A 16,065-nucleotide genomic window follows, 5' to 3' on the forward strand; every position below is an offset into this window, starting at 1 on the left:
AGGATGATCCAGGAGGTTTCTAACTGCTGCTTGCACAACATCCCCCAGAATACCTCGCGTGTCTCCCTTTGAAGTAGTGACCTGATTACCAAAAGCAACGTGCTGCAGATGTACCTCTGCAAGCCCAGAAGCACCAGGGGAAATGAATATATTAGTATTTATCATATTAATGCAGATCAAGCTGAGTATTTGTTCTGAGATTTCAATAATAGCTTTTTTCTTTTTTTTTTTTTTTAAGCAGCAGCTTGTATTTTCTTCTCCTTTAAATAATTCATTGTTACATTAAACTTATTTTAAATTGGGGTCCTTTTTTGATCAAACTGAAACCTTATTTGGATACCCAAAGGGGAAAAAAGGTATAAATGAAAACTCCCTCTTTTCTCTCCTCCATTCTTTCACTCCTTCTTTTTTGTCTCTTGTTAAAATCTCTTAATCAAAGTGACAATCTGTCTTTCCCGGGAAGGAAGCTGGCGCCTTTGAACAGTGCTGCTCTGTGCTTTGATGTGGGATTTAACTTCTGCCTTTAGCAACCTCCAGAGTCTGTGCATCATGCACTGTGCCAGCGTGTGCCCATGGTGTGTTCCCACGTGTCCTTGTGCCCAGACACAGCCTGACCACCCATGTGGGCAACAAAAATGAAGCAAATGGCAAGGGGAAACAGAGCAAATGGCACCACCACACAGAAGAGTGACGTGACACATGCCATGTGGAGTTACTGCTGAGCACAGCTCAGAGGGGACCTTGTTCTTTGCCTTCCCCCACAGTGACATCGTCAAGCACTTCATCTGTGAACGTCAGTGCACACAGAGCAGCCTGTGACAGGGCTGACACCCTGCACAAGCTCAGCTGAGTCCTGGGAGCACTGTTCCTGCAGGTCATAGTCCCTGGGCCATGGCTGCACCCTTCTGGGTGATGGGACACAGTCTGGGGCTGTCATGCTACTTGCTGTCCTTTCCCTTGCCTCCCTCAGCTGCGCTCCAGGCTACCCCTGTTCTCAGCACTGTCTCTGTTCTGCTTTGGAAATTGTTTCCCTCATCCTTTCTCTAGGCCCAGCTGACCTCAGTAGCGGCTCCTGGGGACAGTGATGTCTTCACCGTGTGTCTTCTTTGAGGACACAGCACAATCAGCAGATTTGACCTCAGGAAACACAAACCCAAGCTTGGGCCAATGGGCCACCTCAGAGCCTGGCCCACCTTGCCTCCATGGGTCACGACTGTCCTGGTGCCCTGGTCACACATTCTGTTGTGGGATGAATGTCACAGAAAGCAAAACCAGAGCAGAACTGCTGACAACTTCCCATTCCATAGGAGGAAAGCTCCCTCTCTGTCACATAAGGAAGCACCATCACTTGCTGCTATGATTTCACAGCAGCTACTCATCACATAATTCCTGAAGACCTCCACTCTACTCCTGGCAAGTGCCTCTGGGATTTCACCCAATCCTTCAGGGATCACCTTTCCCATCAGCGTTGGTACCTTTGTCTTCCTTAAGAGAAGTTCTTTGTCTGAGCCAGCAGAGCTCTTGGTTTTGTGTACGTTGAAGATTTTACAGGTGCTTCTACCTGTCATCCCCAGTGGTTTTCTGTAGCAGCAGGCCGAGTGCACAAATGCTTTACAAAATATTGAACAACACAAACCTCAGAACTACAAATCTCCAAAGCAGCTTCCAGTCAGAGAAAACAAAACCTTGACAACAACAGAATCCAGCGCCGCCTCAAGTTTCTTGTACCAAAAGACAATCTTTAGAGCAAAACTGGTATCAGTTCATAATGCCATCTGTCAAGAGTCTGAGGGATTTTTGGAAGTTTAATGTTTCAAGTTTTTCCCACTTTTCTCCTCCTTTAAAAGCTTATACATAAACGTACACACACAGAACTTTCTTCTGCTTTAAGAACAAACACACATAAAAACACATACACAGGAACACATTAATTTTTTCAGGGTCTTTTCTTTCTTTTATGTGTGTCCCATTGCTCACCTCTTCTAAGTAATAGTAGAGTTCTTGTTGGAATTCTGTCTCACATTTCTATAAGCTGTGGGGATAGCACGGCAGGAAATAAAACAGATCTTCTCCCTATTTGCCTGCTCTGGGAACCTTTGCTGAGATACTGCAAATTCCTGCACTGCTGGGAAGAGCTCACATCTTTCCCAATCGTGACCCAAGAGAGAGATGCCAGAAGAGATCTATCCAATTTCCAGTGTCTGCATTGCAAATAATGGATTATAATCAGGACAGAAAATAATGATAGTTACAGAGTAGGAGGACACAATTCCCCAGACTCCATCTAAGCAATTGCTGCCCCTTTTTGGTTTTTGACAGAGACTCTCTGGTCAATCTGATCTCTGCTGCAGGCCTGCTTTTCTCATCTCCTTGGTACTCTTAGGTTCATCTCCCTCTGTTTTGAGGATCTGTGTTCTCCTTGGCTTGGATACTTTCAGTGCCCTCCCAAGGGCATTATATCCCAAGAGCATATATTGCTTCCAGAATTTTTTGTTCCCCCACTCCAGATCCCCTTCAGTGAATATCTATTTCTGTACATCTTTGATCAGCCAAAACCAAGGGTTATATCCTTTCCATGGAGGAGAGAGGGAACACAGCAGCTGACACTTAAAAACCAAGGGAGTCTGGAGAGGCCATTGATGAGCTGCCTACATCCAGGGATTGTGGTAAAGCACACAAGATAGGCTTGAGCTGGAGACCAAGATCAGGCTGCCTGGGGAAGGAAACATAGTAATGTGGTAGCTCAGAGCTGTACCTCTGTCAGACTTTACCTCCCACGTCAAACATTACAAAAGTTGGAGGTGGAAATTTCCTCTGTGTGTTCCAGTTACAACAAATGCCTGGGAAACCTCCCTGGAGATCTCCCTGCTTCCTGGGCCACATGAAACAAATGCTTCCTGTCCACAGTAAAACATCTTCCCATTTTCTGTCACTATCTCTTCACTTTTTGTCTCTTCTATTTCTCTTCTGTTGTAGATGTCGGCGAACCCAATGGGAAGAATGATGATGTCTAACTCCAGTTCAGAAGGCTGAATGATTTCTTTATTATAATTATGCTATAATACCTTAATATATTATATAAAAGAGGATACTAAAAACTACATGCTGCTCTCTCTGTCATATCTAACTACTCCCAACTCGTGACCCTGTTCTCCAGAGTCCAGACACAGGTGGATCTCATTGGCCATCAGGCCCAAACAATCCGCCGTGATCCAACCAGGCATTCGCTCCAGGTAAACAATTCTCCAAACACATTCCACAAGAGAAAAACAAGGAGCAGAAATAGAAATGGTTTTCTCTTTCACTTCTCTCTGTGCACCTTTATAAAAATCCTGAGAGGGAGAGAAATGTGCTTGCCACGCATTACCACTTCCCTGTCCATCCTGACCACTGTTGCATGGACAGCTCAGTCCATCCCAATACCCTTCCCCTCCCAGCCCCTGCCTTCCAGAAGCACGGAGCATCCACAGCCCCGCTGAGAACCAGCACGCCTACTCAGAGCCTCAGACCCAGATGTCTGTGCACAGCTTCGGGGGATGGGGCTCGAGCTGGGGCCGTGCCTCTTGCTGCCAGTGCTGTGAAAATGCCAATCACTTGGTTTTTAAAATTTTAAAAGTTTAATAATAATAAAATAGTTATAAAAATAGTAATACAATTAGAGTAATGACAATTTAGAGTTAGGACAATTACAAGACAATAGAAAGCAAAGAATTACGGATGTCCGGATGCTCTCGGGCACTTAAGCCCGATAAGCATGCCTTGTGAACAAAGGAATAATCTTTAAAAGCAATGGCCTGTTGCATATTCATACATCTCATACATGATGCATAAATTCCTTGCAAATTAAGAACTTTTCTGGTTTTTGTCAACTTCTTCCCCTTAATCCTGGTGGTTCCATAAAGACGGAGAGAAGGTGGAAGAATGTTTGTCTTTTCCGATAAGGAGGCAGTAATTCTTTATGGGCCCCCATCATTGTCATCTCTGGGTGAAGAGTTTCTTCATTATCTCATCTCTTGCTTGAGCTAGTAAAAAAAAAACCCACATACATAGGCTCTATTTTAACTACAAAACTACATTTACTATACTATTAAAATGTTAATACAGCACTTCTAATCAATGTAACATAATACATATAGCATTCAATTTAATATTTGCGAAAAGCCACTCATAAAATATGCATTTTTCACAGGTGCCAAGCCCATTCCCCCGGCTGTCTCGGGTACCGATGATGCCGCCCTGCAGTACTCAGTGCCCATGTGCTGCCCAGGAAAAGAGGCAGGAACAGCACCTCTGCAGGATCCCTGTGCCATTTCTAGCAGGCAAGCAAAGCAAAAGGGCAGCAGGAGCAGAGAGCCCTGCCAGTCCAAGGGCACCTCTGCTCCTGCTGGTGCTGCTCCCTAAACCCGAGCCTAAACCCGAGCCTAAACCCGAGCCTAAACCCGAGCCTGCTGGCTGCAGTCGCTGTGCTGCACTCGCCCGCGCTTCGCACGCCGCGTGTTTCTCCTGAGATTTGCCACCAGCTTAATTGAGTGCACGCTGGAGAAGGTCCCCCCGCCCCTACCCTCATGCATACCCAATCAGACCTCCTGATTATGCAAATTAAATACAGCAACATCATCACCACCACCACACACACCACCACCACCTTCCCTCCCCCCCGCGCTTCTACCCCGCCCCATTCCAGCACAAAAAGGGAGGGGGGTGAAGAAGAGTAACAAACCCTTCATTCATAACCAGAAACATTAATTATATGTAATGATGGGCAGTCAACTCCCTGAAGTATTTGCATAATTACTAATGCTAATGGATTCAGAGTGCCTCTCTCCTTCTCGTGGAAGAAATTTAATTGGAAAATGCATAAAAGCATGAGGAGGGAGGAGGGTGCTCTGAGCGGTCTGAAGTGGCACAGCACAGGAGCTCTGTGGAAATGCAGGAGGAAACCTGGTCACTCCCTCCCGGCTCCTGTGGCCAGCCTGCCTTTTCCTCCCTGCCTGCTCCAGCATCACCCCCATTTCTGGGGAGCAGGCACAGGGGAGATCGAGGGATAGGATTAGAGAGCATCCAGGTCAGTCACCTTGATCCCAAGGGGATTATAAAAATAAGATTTAATGAAATTAGGGCATTCTTACCTAGGTGCCCAAAGACAGCAAGTAATAATGCGTGCCACTTGCCTGACAGGATTCCTTGGGCCCTCTGGCCCCACAGATCTCCAGTAGCTGTGTCCTTCTCCGTTCCCCTACACCTGCTGGTGGCTGCTGAGGTTCCCTGAAGCAGAACTTGCTGCTTCCTTGCTTTCTCCCCACTGCCTCCAGTTATGCTGCCACAGGCCTCGGCTCCCCTCCCAAGCAAAAGCAACATCACAGCAAGTGCAGCACAACAGCCAGAGCCAGAACCTCTCCATGCCCTCAGGGAATGTCTTTTCCTCCTTCCTGGTTACCTAATAATGGCTAAAGGGGTGTTGAATCTGGGACTGGACCACCTCCTGTGGTCTTCTCAGTCCCCAGACTCACTCCCACAGATCTCCAGGCCAGTGTATCGCTATGGCCAGGGTTTGGGAAGGGGTGAGCGAGAGTTCATGCAGCCATATGTTGGTTCTTCCACCTTTCCCTTGCATGTATCCCCCATCTCTCTGGAGTTTGGCACTGGGTCTGGGTCTGTCCTGCAGACAGTGCACAGGAGGTCAGCTGTGCACCCACCGCCCTTGCCCTCCTCAAGGGGCTGAGCTCCTGAACGGAGATAAGTTTTGCATTGTACTGTGAGCAGCTGGTGAGGCAGCAGATGGCCGGGAATCTGTAAAAGTTAAAAAAAATGTTTAAAGTGCCGCTGTCACAGCCCCAGGTATTGTTCACTCATTCCCAGTGCCACCAGACTCCGAGTGCATATCAAACAGGGTACGTGCCCTTGGAATCGTCATCAGAGGCAACTGTGCAAAGCAGTGACAGAGCCACTGGAATGTCCCCAGCCAGGCAGCTGAGGAGGACACTCCATGACAGTGACAAAGCTCTGCCTCATCACAGAGGGACAATCAACCCTTCATCCTGCCCCTCTGCCATCCTTCAGCAGTGGCGCAGCGCCCCGAGGGACCGGACACCAGTCATTGCTTTATTGCACTATAAAGCACTGTGCACACCTTTGGCAGTGCATAAATAACAGCAATAATGTGGTCCCTTGAGCAAAGCAGCATTTCATCAGCAAGAAAATTGTCCTCTCTCTCCCTCTGAACGTTCCACTGGGTACCACTGGCAGTCCCTGGCTCTGGGAGGGGTTTGCACATCTGCTTCCCATTGCAACCCCCTGTAATGCAGGGGAGGGCTTGGCTGGCTTTCATCTTTCTCTTGTCAAAAAATTTTGGTTAACTTTTAATACTTGTGAGGAGCAGAGCCAGGCAAAAGGCAGCTTTGGCAATGAATCTCTCTCCTTCCAACTCCTGACTTGCCTCAGCAGCTACTTCAAGCCTGGGTCTCCATTTTAAAACCAGCAGTAAGACAGAAAATCCAACTAGCACCTCCACACTCCAGAACCAATGCCTTAGGCAAGCCTGAGATGGAAAAATGTTTCAGCTATCCTTGTCCTCTTTTGTCAGCTCACCAGGGACCCCAGTGGAGACCTGCTGAATTCGGTAGGAGCTGCAGGTTTCCAGCACCTCCACAAAACAAACGAACAAAACCCCTCAAGGAGTCCAGCTCATGACATGGACAGCTGAAGGGTTGGTGCACACAGGGACAATATTTCCTACTCGGGCATGTTTGAGTGAGTGATTCTTTCTCAGAATATTGTTTTAGCTTTAAGTGATTCAATGATAACAAATTCTGAATTTTACTGGTATACTTTGTTCACTCTAGACCCCCCAAACCTGTGGGAGGGTTAAACTGTTTTCCTTGGGAGAAATCCAAAGTCTAAGCTCTCAGCCTACATTTCCCTTTGCTTTGTGGGTTTTTTTGCTTGGGGGTTTTGTTTAGTTTTTTTTTTTTTTAATAATGGCACATTTGGATATAAAGATATTTTGCCTGAATTACAGAACACTTTGAAATCTAGTGCACATTTGATCCATTTTCCCAATACAGCAGAAATGGACAGAAACCACAGGGTACATTTTCACTCCCTCCAGCTAATCTCAATGCAAAGAGTAGCCCAGCATCACTTCTTTTAGAAAATATCCCCTTTTTATTCATTTATCAGTAGAGAAAGGAGAAGATTGAAACAAAGAAAAACACTGCAGAAAACCCCACAAAGCAGTGTAACTGCTGATTAAACCTTGTCTCAGTTGAGAGTTCAACCTGAACATATCCAAAATTTTAGCAAAGTTAATCTACGCATTTCCATGGAGAGAAAACCAAAGCTTTTTAGTCGTTGTGTGAAGGCTGCACCAGAGCAGAAATGAGAACCATGAAGGTGGTTTTGCTCCAGCTACCCCAGAGCTCTGCTCCTGGCTCTGTAACCCCGCTAAAGGCGAGGAAGAACAATTCTGCAGGAGCTCACTGAGACAATAAGGAAAGCAAATAACTGCCACAGCAAGTATGATTTCATTTTCTTGCACGGATGTAACACTGTCATGTGCAAAATGGCTTTGAGGGCCCTCAGACTTTTTAAAGGGAGGCTGCCCCAGAGTCCTGTGACAATATTTGCCCATTCTCAGCTGCCTGTGTGTGGAGGGACGCTCCATCCTTGTGTTGGGAATTCCTGCCTGTTCCCAGAACTCCTGCCTGCTCCTGCTGCAGCACAGCAGAAATAATGAGCTCTCTTACAGCTCAGGATGAGAAACGGACAGGAGTTTTGGGGACAAAAGGGAGGAAGATTTCCTCAAAAGCCAGCACAGGCCCTCCCTCCAATCCTGCAGGGAGGTTAGAGCTTAGGAATGGAGAAAATCAATGAGTACAAGTTGAAGGACTGGAACTGACTGAGAAAGGTACTTCAAATGCTCACTCCCCCAGAGACTGTGAGCAGTGACTCAGGCTGTCTTGCAAAGCCTGCTTCATTTCCCCAGACTTCCTTGTTGTTTGAGATCAAGGGTTGGGTAAGTGATCTCAAACAGCAGTAGTTCATATTTGTACAATATTCTCGAGACTAATGGACCCTAAAAGTCTTCACAGATTTCATAAAGAAATCACCTCAACTATCACAGCAAGATTTTTAAAAGGTAAATTCACCCGGATTATCCCATTTTCTGAGCCTGTTGATCTCTAAATATCATTTTCCCCCCTATATTTACCATGGCCTGAATCCAAAGCCCCACTGTCTGGAGGGTTGCTGGCCCATGAACCAGAATGACTTGGAACAAAATAATAGAGATCTATAATAAAAAAAATTAATCTGAGAATTATTTACTTCCCTTTTTCTTGCTCAGGTAACAACCTATGGCACTGCCAGCAGCACTACAGCAATAACTCAAGACAGATCTCCTGAAGATTTGGTGTTTTCTAACCTGAGTAGAGAAATTATTTTGCATGAATCATTGAAGGTACCTATAATTGTCACAAGACTCATGATAGGTTTTGCAGAAGTTTCTTTGTTGCTTGTGGTGGACTCAGATGAGAGACAGTCCACAAACAAAACCTTGTAAAGGCTAGTACAGAACATTTCTGAAATGGATTATTGCCTGCAAATACAGAGTAACAAAGTGGCTTCTGTGAAACCACAAAGGCACACAACACCACTATTTAGTTGTTTGCAGAGATCTCTTGAATCAGTAGCAAATTAAATAATGTTGTTTCTACAAGATTAACTTGTAGCTAAAATGCTGCATCTTCATAAGGCAAAATCTTTGTTTATTGACAAAAATATATTAACTTCTTTTTCAGTACAGGAAATAAAGACATCCTAGAAAAGGACAATTTTATTTGCTCTCTCTACGCTACAACCTTTGGAAATATAAAAATATTTTCAATAATCATTATAACTCCAAAGCTGAATAGGAAGCAACCCATTGTCTTCATGATGACTTGGAAAGCAGTGCTGAAACTCCATTTGGAATTTTTTTAAAAGTTAAAGATTTACTGTAATGCAATTATTTCAATATTGGCAAAGTGTCTCCACTTGTAACTGGTAATGTTCATTTGTGCACAGAGTTGTAATTCCCAAGGCCAATGGAATACAGGAATATATCATACAGCAAGTTTCCCATGGATATATCATCCTTTGATCAAAGAGGCCGCATTGCAAAGTTTTAAATCTTTTTAAATATCTCCCAAAGTGATTCAGCTTTCCCACAGGGCCCTTGCATATACTACATTTGAAAAGGTTTCTTTTTTTAAATGTTCTTAAGCTACTAGAAGTGACTTTGGTGCAGGGGAAGAGGATCAGATTGTTCAGCAGCAATTTTTAAGTTCTTTCAGGCTGTTCAACACAGGAAGGCCCTTCCAGTACTCCACACTAAGGGTCCTTTCACAGCATGCTAAAAGCTTTTTAATGGTAGAGTTTTTAAAATTAAAACAACGGCAAAACACATTACAGCTAAGTTACAAAACGGAGTTGAAGAGAAATTATTTGACCATAATGGCAACTTTAATCCCAGAACACATTGTATCCAAAAGAAAGGAAAGGAATTACATTCAGCATTATGCATTAGCTCTCAAATATCTGCCTTCACATGTCAATTAATTCTAGTGCCTCATTCCAATTCAGCCACTGATAAAAACTGTTTACTTCCCAGGAAACCATGAGCATTACTACTCCAAGGCCAAAATGTCACAAAAAGCTCTGTGGAGGTGTACCTTGACCACAGCACATGCTGAGAGCAAGCTGAAAACACGAGCACAGGTTTCAGAAATCCTACACTCACAGCTGGCCAAAGTCCCTGCAACTCTGAGTCTCCAGCTCTAGCAGTGTACCTCATGTCCTTCCCTTTGCAGCAAGAGAAATAACATTTTCCTTGGGAAACAAGCTAGGGAAGATTGCAGAAATAGTGACTCTGTTAAGGCAGAGTTTCAAATTAAAGTCAATTTCAATTATACATGTAAAGAGTTTTGTGAAATCATTTCAAAAAACAAAGTTACATCAAAATGCATTGGGACTGCTAATAAGTATTTTATTTTAGATAAAAATTGACACTTAAGAAAATTGAATTTTATACTTGCAGACGATAGAAAAGCAAATTAGAAATGTTAAGGAAAATAGTTCTTTAAAATCTCACTTAAAACAATTATCTAAGCAAGGTAGTTGTGCTAATTCTGTGATATTAGGGCCTCAACTGTGTCTGGTTTCCAATCAATGACAGACAAAACTTGTACAGCCAAACAGAACAGAGGACCTCGACACTGCCCAGGCTTTCAGCTCCAGAGAAGCCATTTCCACACCTCAGATACAGCAGAGACACAGCCCAGGGAGCCTTCCTGACCTGGCACAAGGGAATTAGTGGGAATGGTCTTTCCTCCAGACCATTCTGGCAGAAGGAAGCTCTGCAGGACAGTTGTTTTCCTAGGTGGCCTCTACTTCCAGCTCTCACCATGGCTGGCTCCCATCACACATGAACCTGTGCATCTCAGAGTGCTTTTAAAACATGTGTTCTGCCATAACATTTCAACATGTTGCAACAGCACTTTAAACACTAGCTTTGATGCAAAATGTGAGGTTCTTAGCTGCTTCTGAACATCAATGCCCACACAACAAAGCACACCAGCCACAGGACTGTGCTCTTCATCAGCCTGAAACCAGAGCAACCCCCACCCTTTGTGCTCTGCTGCTCAGGTTTGTGTAGCACTCACACCCAGGGAGAGCCCAAGTACGAGCACCGACCTCTGCCCCTTGTTGAAGGCTCTGTCCTTGAGCTGCTCAGAGCTCTGCAATCCAGGGCAGCTGCACCTTGGAGCTGCTGTTTGCTTGCTGTGCCTTTATTCCAGCACCCAGAGCTCCTCGCTCAGCCCAGGAGGTCCCCTGCAAATCCAGCCCACAGCCCAGAAGTGCAGCAGGCTCACACACACAGGCAGCATTCTCACACTGCCTTCCTGAACAAGGAGCCTGGGTTAGATGTGTAAATAAACCCTGGGAAATGTGTATGCCAGGTGTGAGTCCACCACAGGCTCCCTGTGTGACCTCTGGCTGGTCATTTAAGCTCTCAGTAAAATTAAGACTGATAACACTTCTATCTGCCCTGCCTATGTAGACCTTCAGCTTCCCAGACAGAGACTCTCTCTTACTGCACTGAGCCTGGAACAGTTGGGACCTCTTAGGCTAATATCTGCCTTGCAGTAATTAACAGCAGCAGTGCCTTGCACAGGGATGCACCACCCCACAAACACTGCAAAAGGAAACAGGTACAAAGCAGGAAGTTGTGGATGAGCACAACAGGAATATTATTGAATGCAAACTTATTTTTGAGCTCTGTGATCGAACTGGAAGGCAGGTTTTGGGCTGTAACGAAAGAAATCATGTTATTACCCACTTGCACAGTCTGACAGCACAGCCCCATGCAGAATGCATGAAAGCTTTCCCTTTCTATTATGCTTAGGGGCTGTGATGGAAACTCATTTTTTCTCCTTTTCATAAATAAAACCATAAATGACTAGCAGTCTGGAAAGGCAGAATCTTACAAGGGGGGAGCTGCTCTCATGTTTTATCAATGAGGAAGCAGAGTTCTGGGCATCATGATTTGTCTGTTTGCCTGTTTTCATTATCTTTTTAATGTTAACATTAAAGCCTTCTGGAGGCTGTATTTAAAAATCTGGTGTCAAATGACTATTTGAGTAGAGATGAAATGCACCTTTGAGAATAGCAGGTAACAGCAAGGCTTTGCTTCTGCCTGTGAGCTGAGAAATGTGCTGTAATGTCAACACTGGGTGTTGCTGAAAAATTTTTTCCTGTTCCAGGTTCTCTGGGTTGTCTTGTCTCCTTTGGCCTTTGCTCAACAGCAGCCAAAGGAGAGCTGGGGGCCACAGGATCCCAAAGTGCAGCACCTCCTGGGAAGAGTGACCAAAGATGCAGCTGCCCTGAGCACTCACAGGCTGCTTCCAGGTTACAATCCCAGCTCATCCACAGGGAGCTCGGGGATGCTCTGAATAAAAGGGAGGTGCAGAGGTAAAAACAGCTCTATTTTTATAGCCCCTTCTTGTGCCATACACAGTACGGCCTGAAACCCTTAAGCCAGCTTTTGTTTTGTTGATTTTTTTACTTTACTTGGTTGTTTTCATTCCTGCTCAGGGCTTTTTTATTCGACATTCAGGTCTTGACAATTCTGTTTCTCTGGAAGATTTTGTGGATAGGTAGAGAACTAATAGGTTTAGGATATCAGAGGAAGCAATAAATTGCAAGAGCCCTAAAAAAATCACAAACAGATTTTTATCTAAAATGAGGCAGTTGCTTAAAGGGTACCACAAAGATGCATTGTCCTAACATAACAAATGTTCAGGCCAGCTTTTGCTTAGCAGGGGGTGCAGACTGCTTAGGAAATTTGCTTCACAGCCCACCCAAAAATGCTGAGGCAAGTGCAAAACCCATACACACGTGCTTATGTGCACATACACACAGAGATTTTCAACAAAGAGTAAGCAACTTCCCTGTGAATTCCTCTGCTCCTCTTACTGGTTTCTGACAGACTCCCCCTGATTTCACCAGTGCATTCTGTGCAAGAGCAGCTGATAATTATCCTCTATTGGGCATCAAAGCCAGAAATGACGGGTGAGATCATTTATGTCACATTCCCATTTTTCATACACACATATATGTTGCTTATGGCACAATTCAGTCCTTCTGTCACTGCTCTGCTACCGAAATACTGGCAATGGGGAACAATTATCTGCTTGTGCCCTTCTGTCCCTCCTGATGGAGATGGAAAAAACCATGGAGAAGTGTGAAAAAGATGTACCAAATTCTCTGAAGCAAACCTGCCACCTCTGAGCCTCCTGGAGCAGTTATTCCCACATGTGCAGTGTACAGATGAAGGAAACTATTTGATTCCAAAGTCAAAAACCTGATAAACTCTAAGGCAAAGTGAAAACACAAGAACCCAGGAAGTGGACCATTAAGACCATTTGAGTGACAAGATGACTCCGTTCCTGTGTTTCTTCCTTGCCTTCTTTACCAAGGCCCATCTACAGACCCAATTCTTATCCTGGAGCAAGGGTGCAGGCTGGACTCCCACCTGACCCCACAGAGGAGCCAGCTGGTAAATGGGGGAGCCAGATTCCTTATGGAATCAGTGATTAAAGATGCTGTACCCCAACTGCACTCAGGCAGGTGCTTATCTGCCCAGAGAACTCATTAAGTTGATAGTAAAACTGAAAAGGAAATCATTGGGATCTAAAGTGCAGGCCTAAAGATGAGCACAGTCCCCAGTGTGCTCCTGAATCAGGGCCAGGGTAAGCAAAGAGCAGAGAAAAGGGAATTATTTCAGCTTTTTTCCCTTCTGGATGCTCCATATGCTCCAGCCAGCTGTTCTGGGTTTGTTCATAGTCATTACAGTGGGTATGTGTGACAGACTCTACCTCCCTTCAGAGTGACTCAATCAAACAGTGTCTCAGCTGGTTTGCTCGAGGCTTTAAGGCAGGTTGTGTGCCCCCAGAGCTGCACACCCCACCTCTCCTCCAGTCCAAACCCAGTGGCTCTAAGGAGTCTCTCTAAGGACTCTCTAAGGAGTCCCACCTTGGCAGGTGTGGTTAGAGGAAGGTTTGGTGACTGTTCTGTCTGTTCAGCCCGCCTTTCCTGCTTCACCTGCCATCTTGCACACATTTTGGCTAGCAGAGGGAACGTCCTTCATTAAAACAACAAGCAAACTTGTTTTGGGCAAGTCAAATTTCTAGCGGAGAAGCTATTTGAAGGAACAAGTTCACAGGCTTGGAGCTTTCATGGCCCCAGAGCCTGACGTGCTCACCAATGTCAGAGAAGCATCCCTAGGTAGCTCTGTCTCCACCACTGCAGCCGTGTCACTGTCCCCTGGGAGTCCCCAGCTCCCTAGAGGGAGCAGAGGCTCCACCAATACCCCAGCACAAGCTTTGCACAGCTGTCGTGGCTTGACACGGAAGTGAATTTTCTCAGGAAGTTGGGTCAAACCAGTCAGTGGTCAGGTTTGGATATTGGCACCAGGAGTGACCACTGAAGGTATGGACACGCCTCTGAGAACACGGGGGGTTAAAAGCAAGAACTGCCAGGGGAGCTTTCTCTTTGGTTCCAGTCAGGGTGCTGTGCAGACCTCTCTTGCCCAGCCATGGGGCTGGGTGGGGAGGGGAAGCCATGTGGCCTGGTCGAGGTGAGCCGAGGGGTAAAAGGACTGGAACCGAGCCAGCTCCTGTGGACGGAAGGGTGGAGAGACACGGAGATGTCTTTGTTCCCCCCACCAGAGGGAAAGAGACAGAGAGCCCGACGGCACCTGGAATTCGCTGGCAGAGGAGAAGGAGAAGGCGGGGGAAGGTGCCCTGCCGTGAGATTTGGAGTTCTGGGCAGAGAGTTCAGCCGTCCGGGGGGAGTCCGAGACTTTTAACCCTTTCCTGGGAAATGAAAGCTTTGTGAAATATTACTCCTCCTCGATTTGAAGTAGAAGAGAGACAGTCTGGGATCTGAGATGTTAGAAAAAGAAATTCTAGGTGGAAGGAGATGATGGAGTGGCTTTTGGCTGGACTTTTCCTGCTAGCCATAGCCTGAACCGAATTCTCCTGCAACAGAGACTGCATTTTTAGGGGGATGCAACGGTGAGCCAAGAGACCTGCTTCAGCAACTGCCAGCACAGGAATGGAGTGAACAGAGAAAAGCTGAGGAGGGTGTGGTGATGCCCTCTGTCTTCAGGAAGAAGATGATCTCTGTTCTTGAGACCCTCGGCCCCAGGGGAGGAGGGAAATGGGGGGGACTTTGGTCCCAAAATGAGAAGCTGAACTGTTGTTTCTTTTGGTCCTTGGCAAAGCATCCTTAAAAGAGCCCTATGAACAGTCTGTCCATGCACGGTGGTGAGAGCACTGTGACATGGAAAAAAAAGTGTCACACTGGCAGATTTTCTCCGGGCGGTTGCCATGTGTGACATGGAAACACAAGGGTGGCAACTGTGTTTCCTGGGGGAGTCTGTGGTGCAAGAGAGACTCCTCTCTCCCTTGAGGGACTGAGTATTGATTATCTGAAGGGTGATGACTTGATTAAGGGTCCAAGTTGTGTCTCACTGTGGTTTGTTGGAGTTTGGCTGGGGGGAGGAGGAATGTTTTAGAGCGTTTTCATTCTGGATTTAGTGTGTGTCTTTTATCATAGTAGTACCTTAATAAAGTTCTTTCTCCTTTATTTCTAAGCTTGGGCCTGCTCTGCTCTGTTCCTGATCACATCTCACAGCATTTATTTTGGGAAGGTGCATTTTCATGGGGGCTCTGGCATTGCGCCAGCATCAAACCATGACAACAGCACAGGGCCAAACCCTGGCTCCGGGCTGAGGAGGATCTTAGACATCCAACAGTGGTTGGCACATCCCAGGATCAGACCCCGCCTTTACTCCCCATGTCTCCCCAGGGAGAGGAGCCCTCTGCTAGGAAAAGTCTTTGGGGTTCAGTGTTCTGTCATTTCATCCAAAAATTGCCATGCCACTCACCCACAGTGGGTCTGAAACACGATGACAGGAGAATTTGGCTGTTTTCCTGCTACTGTCCCAAACAATCCTATCTCCAAAACATTTGCAGCCTTCTCTGAGCCTTTCTTTTCTTATTATTTCATCCATTCAAACCCCAAAAATCCTTCCCCAGCCTTTTTTTCCAGTAGATTTCCCTTCCAGTGGCTCAGAGTGGGTCCTCCCACTGTTCCCCCACATGTTGTCTCTCAGCTTTAATCAAAGTGACTTCCTTATTTCCCATCTGATTACCCAAGTGCTGCCTGGCCCTCAGCCACCCTCAGAGCTGGCATAAGCAGGTGCAGCTCTGACAGAGTGACATCAATCTGTGTGCACCCTGAATTGGAGTTGTCTTCCTGATGGAGACCTCTGGATCCCAAGCATTTCTGAAATTTCAGTCGCATGGTTTGCACATGTGACTGAAGCACAGGAGAGGAGACGGTTCTTGCCTCTTTAACCTACCCAAGGATCACCAAATGAAGAATCCGCCTCATTCTGCACACCTTCTCCCTCTCTTTGAAATGTAAATGCACTCTTTTCAGCTTGGCTGTTGGGTCAGA

General features: G+C 45.9%; 1 protein-coding gene and 1 long non-coding RNA gene across 2 annotated transcripts in view; one reads left to right on the top strand and one right to left on the bottom strand.

Moving 5' to 3' along the window:
• The window catches only part of HMG20A (high mobility group 20A), a 177,684-nt gene that overhangs the window by 66,249 nt on the left and 95,370 nt on the right, over window positions 1-16,065 (bottom strand). The gene's annotated exons all lie outside the window — the stretch shown is intronic.
• On the top strand, window positions 1,231-9,910 carry LOC137482167 (uncharacterized). Its single transcript, XR_011003909.1, has 3 exons — window positions 1,231-1,755; window positions 6,584-6,750; window positions 9,650-9,910. It is a non-coding gene; the product is annotated as an uncharacterized lncRNA (long non-coding RNA).

Source organism: Anomalospiza imberbis, chromosome 13, assembly GCF_031753505.1.
Source record: "Anomalospiza imberbis isolate Cuckoo-Finch-1a 21T00152 chromosome 13, ASM3175350v1, whole genome shotgun sequence".
In the NCBI taxonomy this organism is placed as follows: domain Eukaryota; kingdom Metazoa; phylum Chordata; class Aves; order Passeriformes; family Viduidae; genus Anomalospiza; species Anomalospiza imberbis.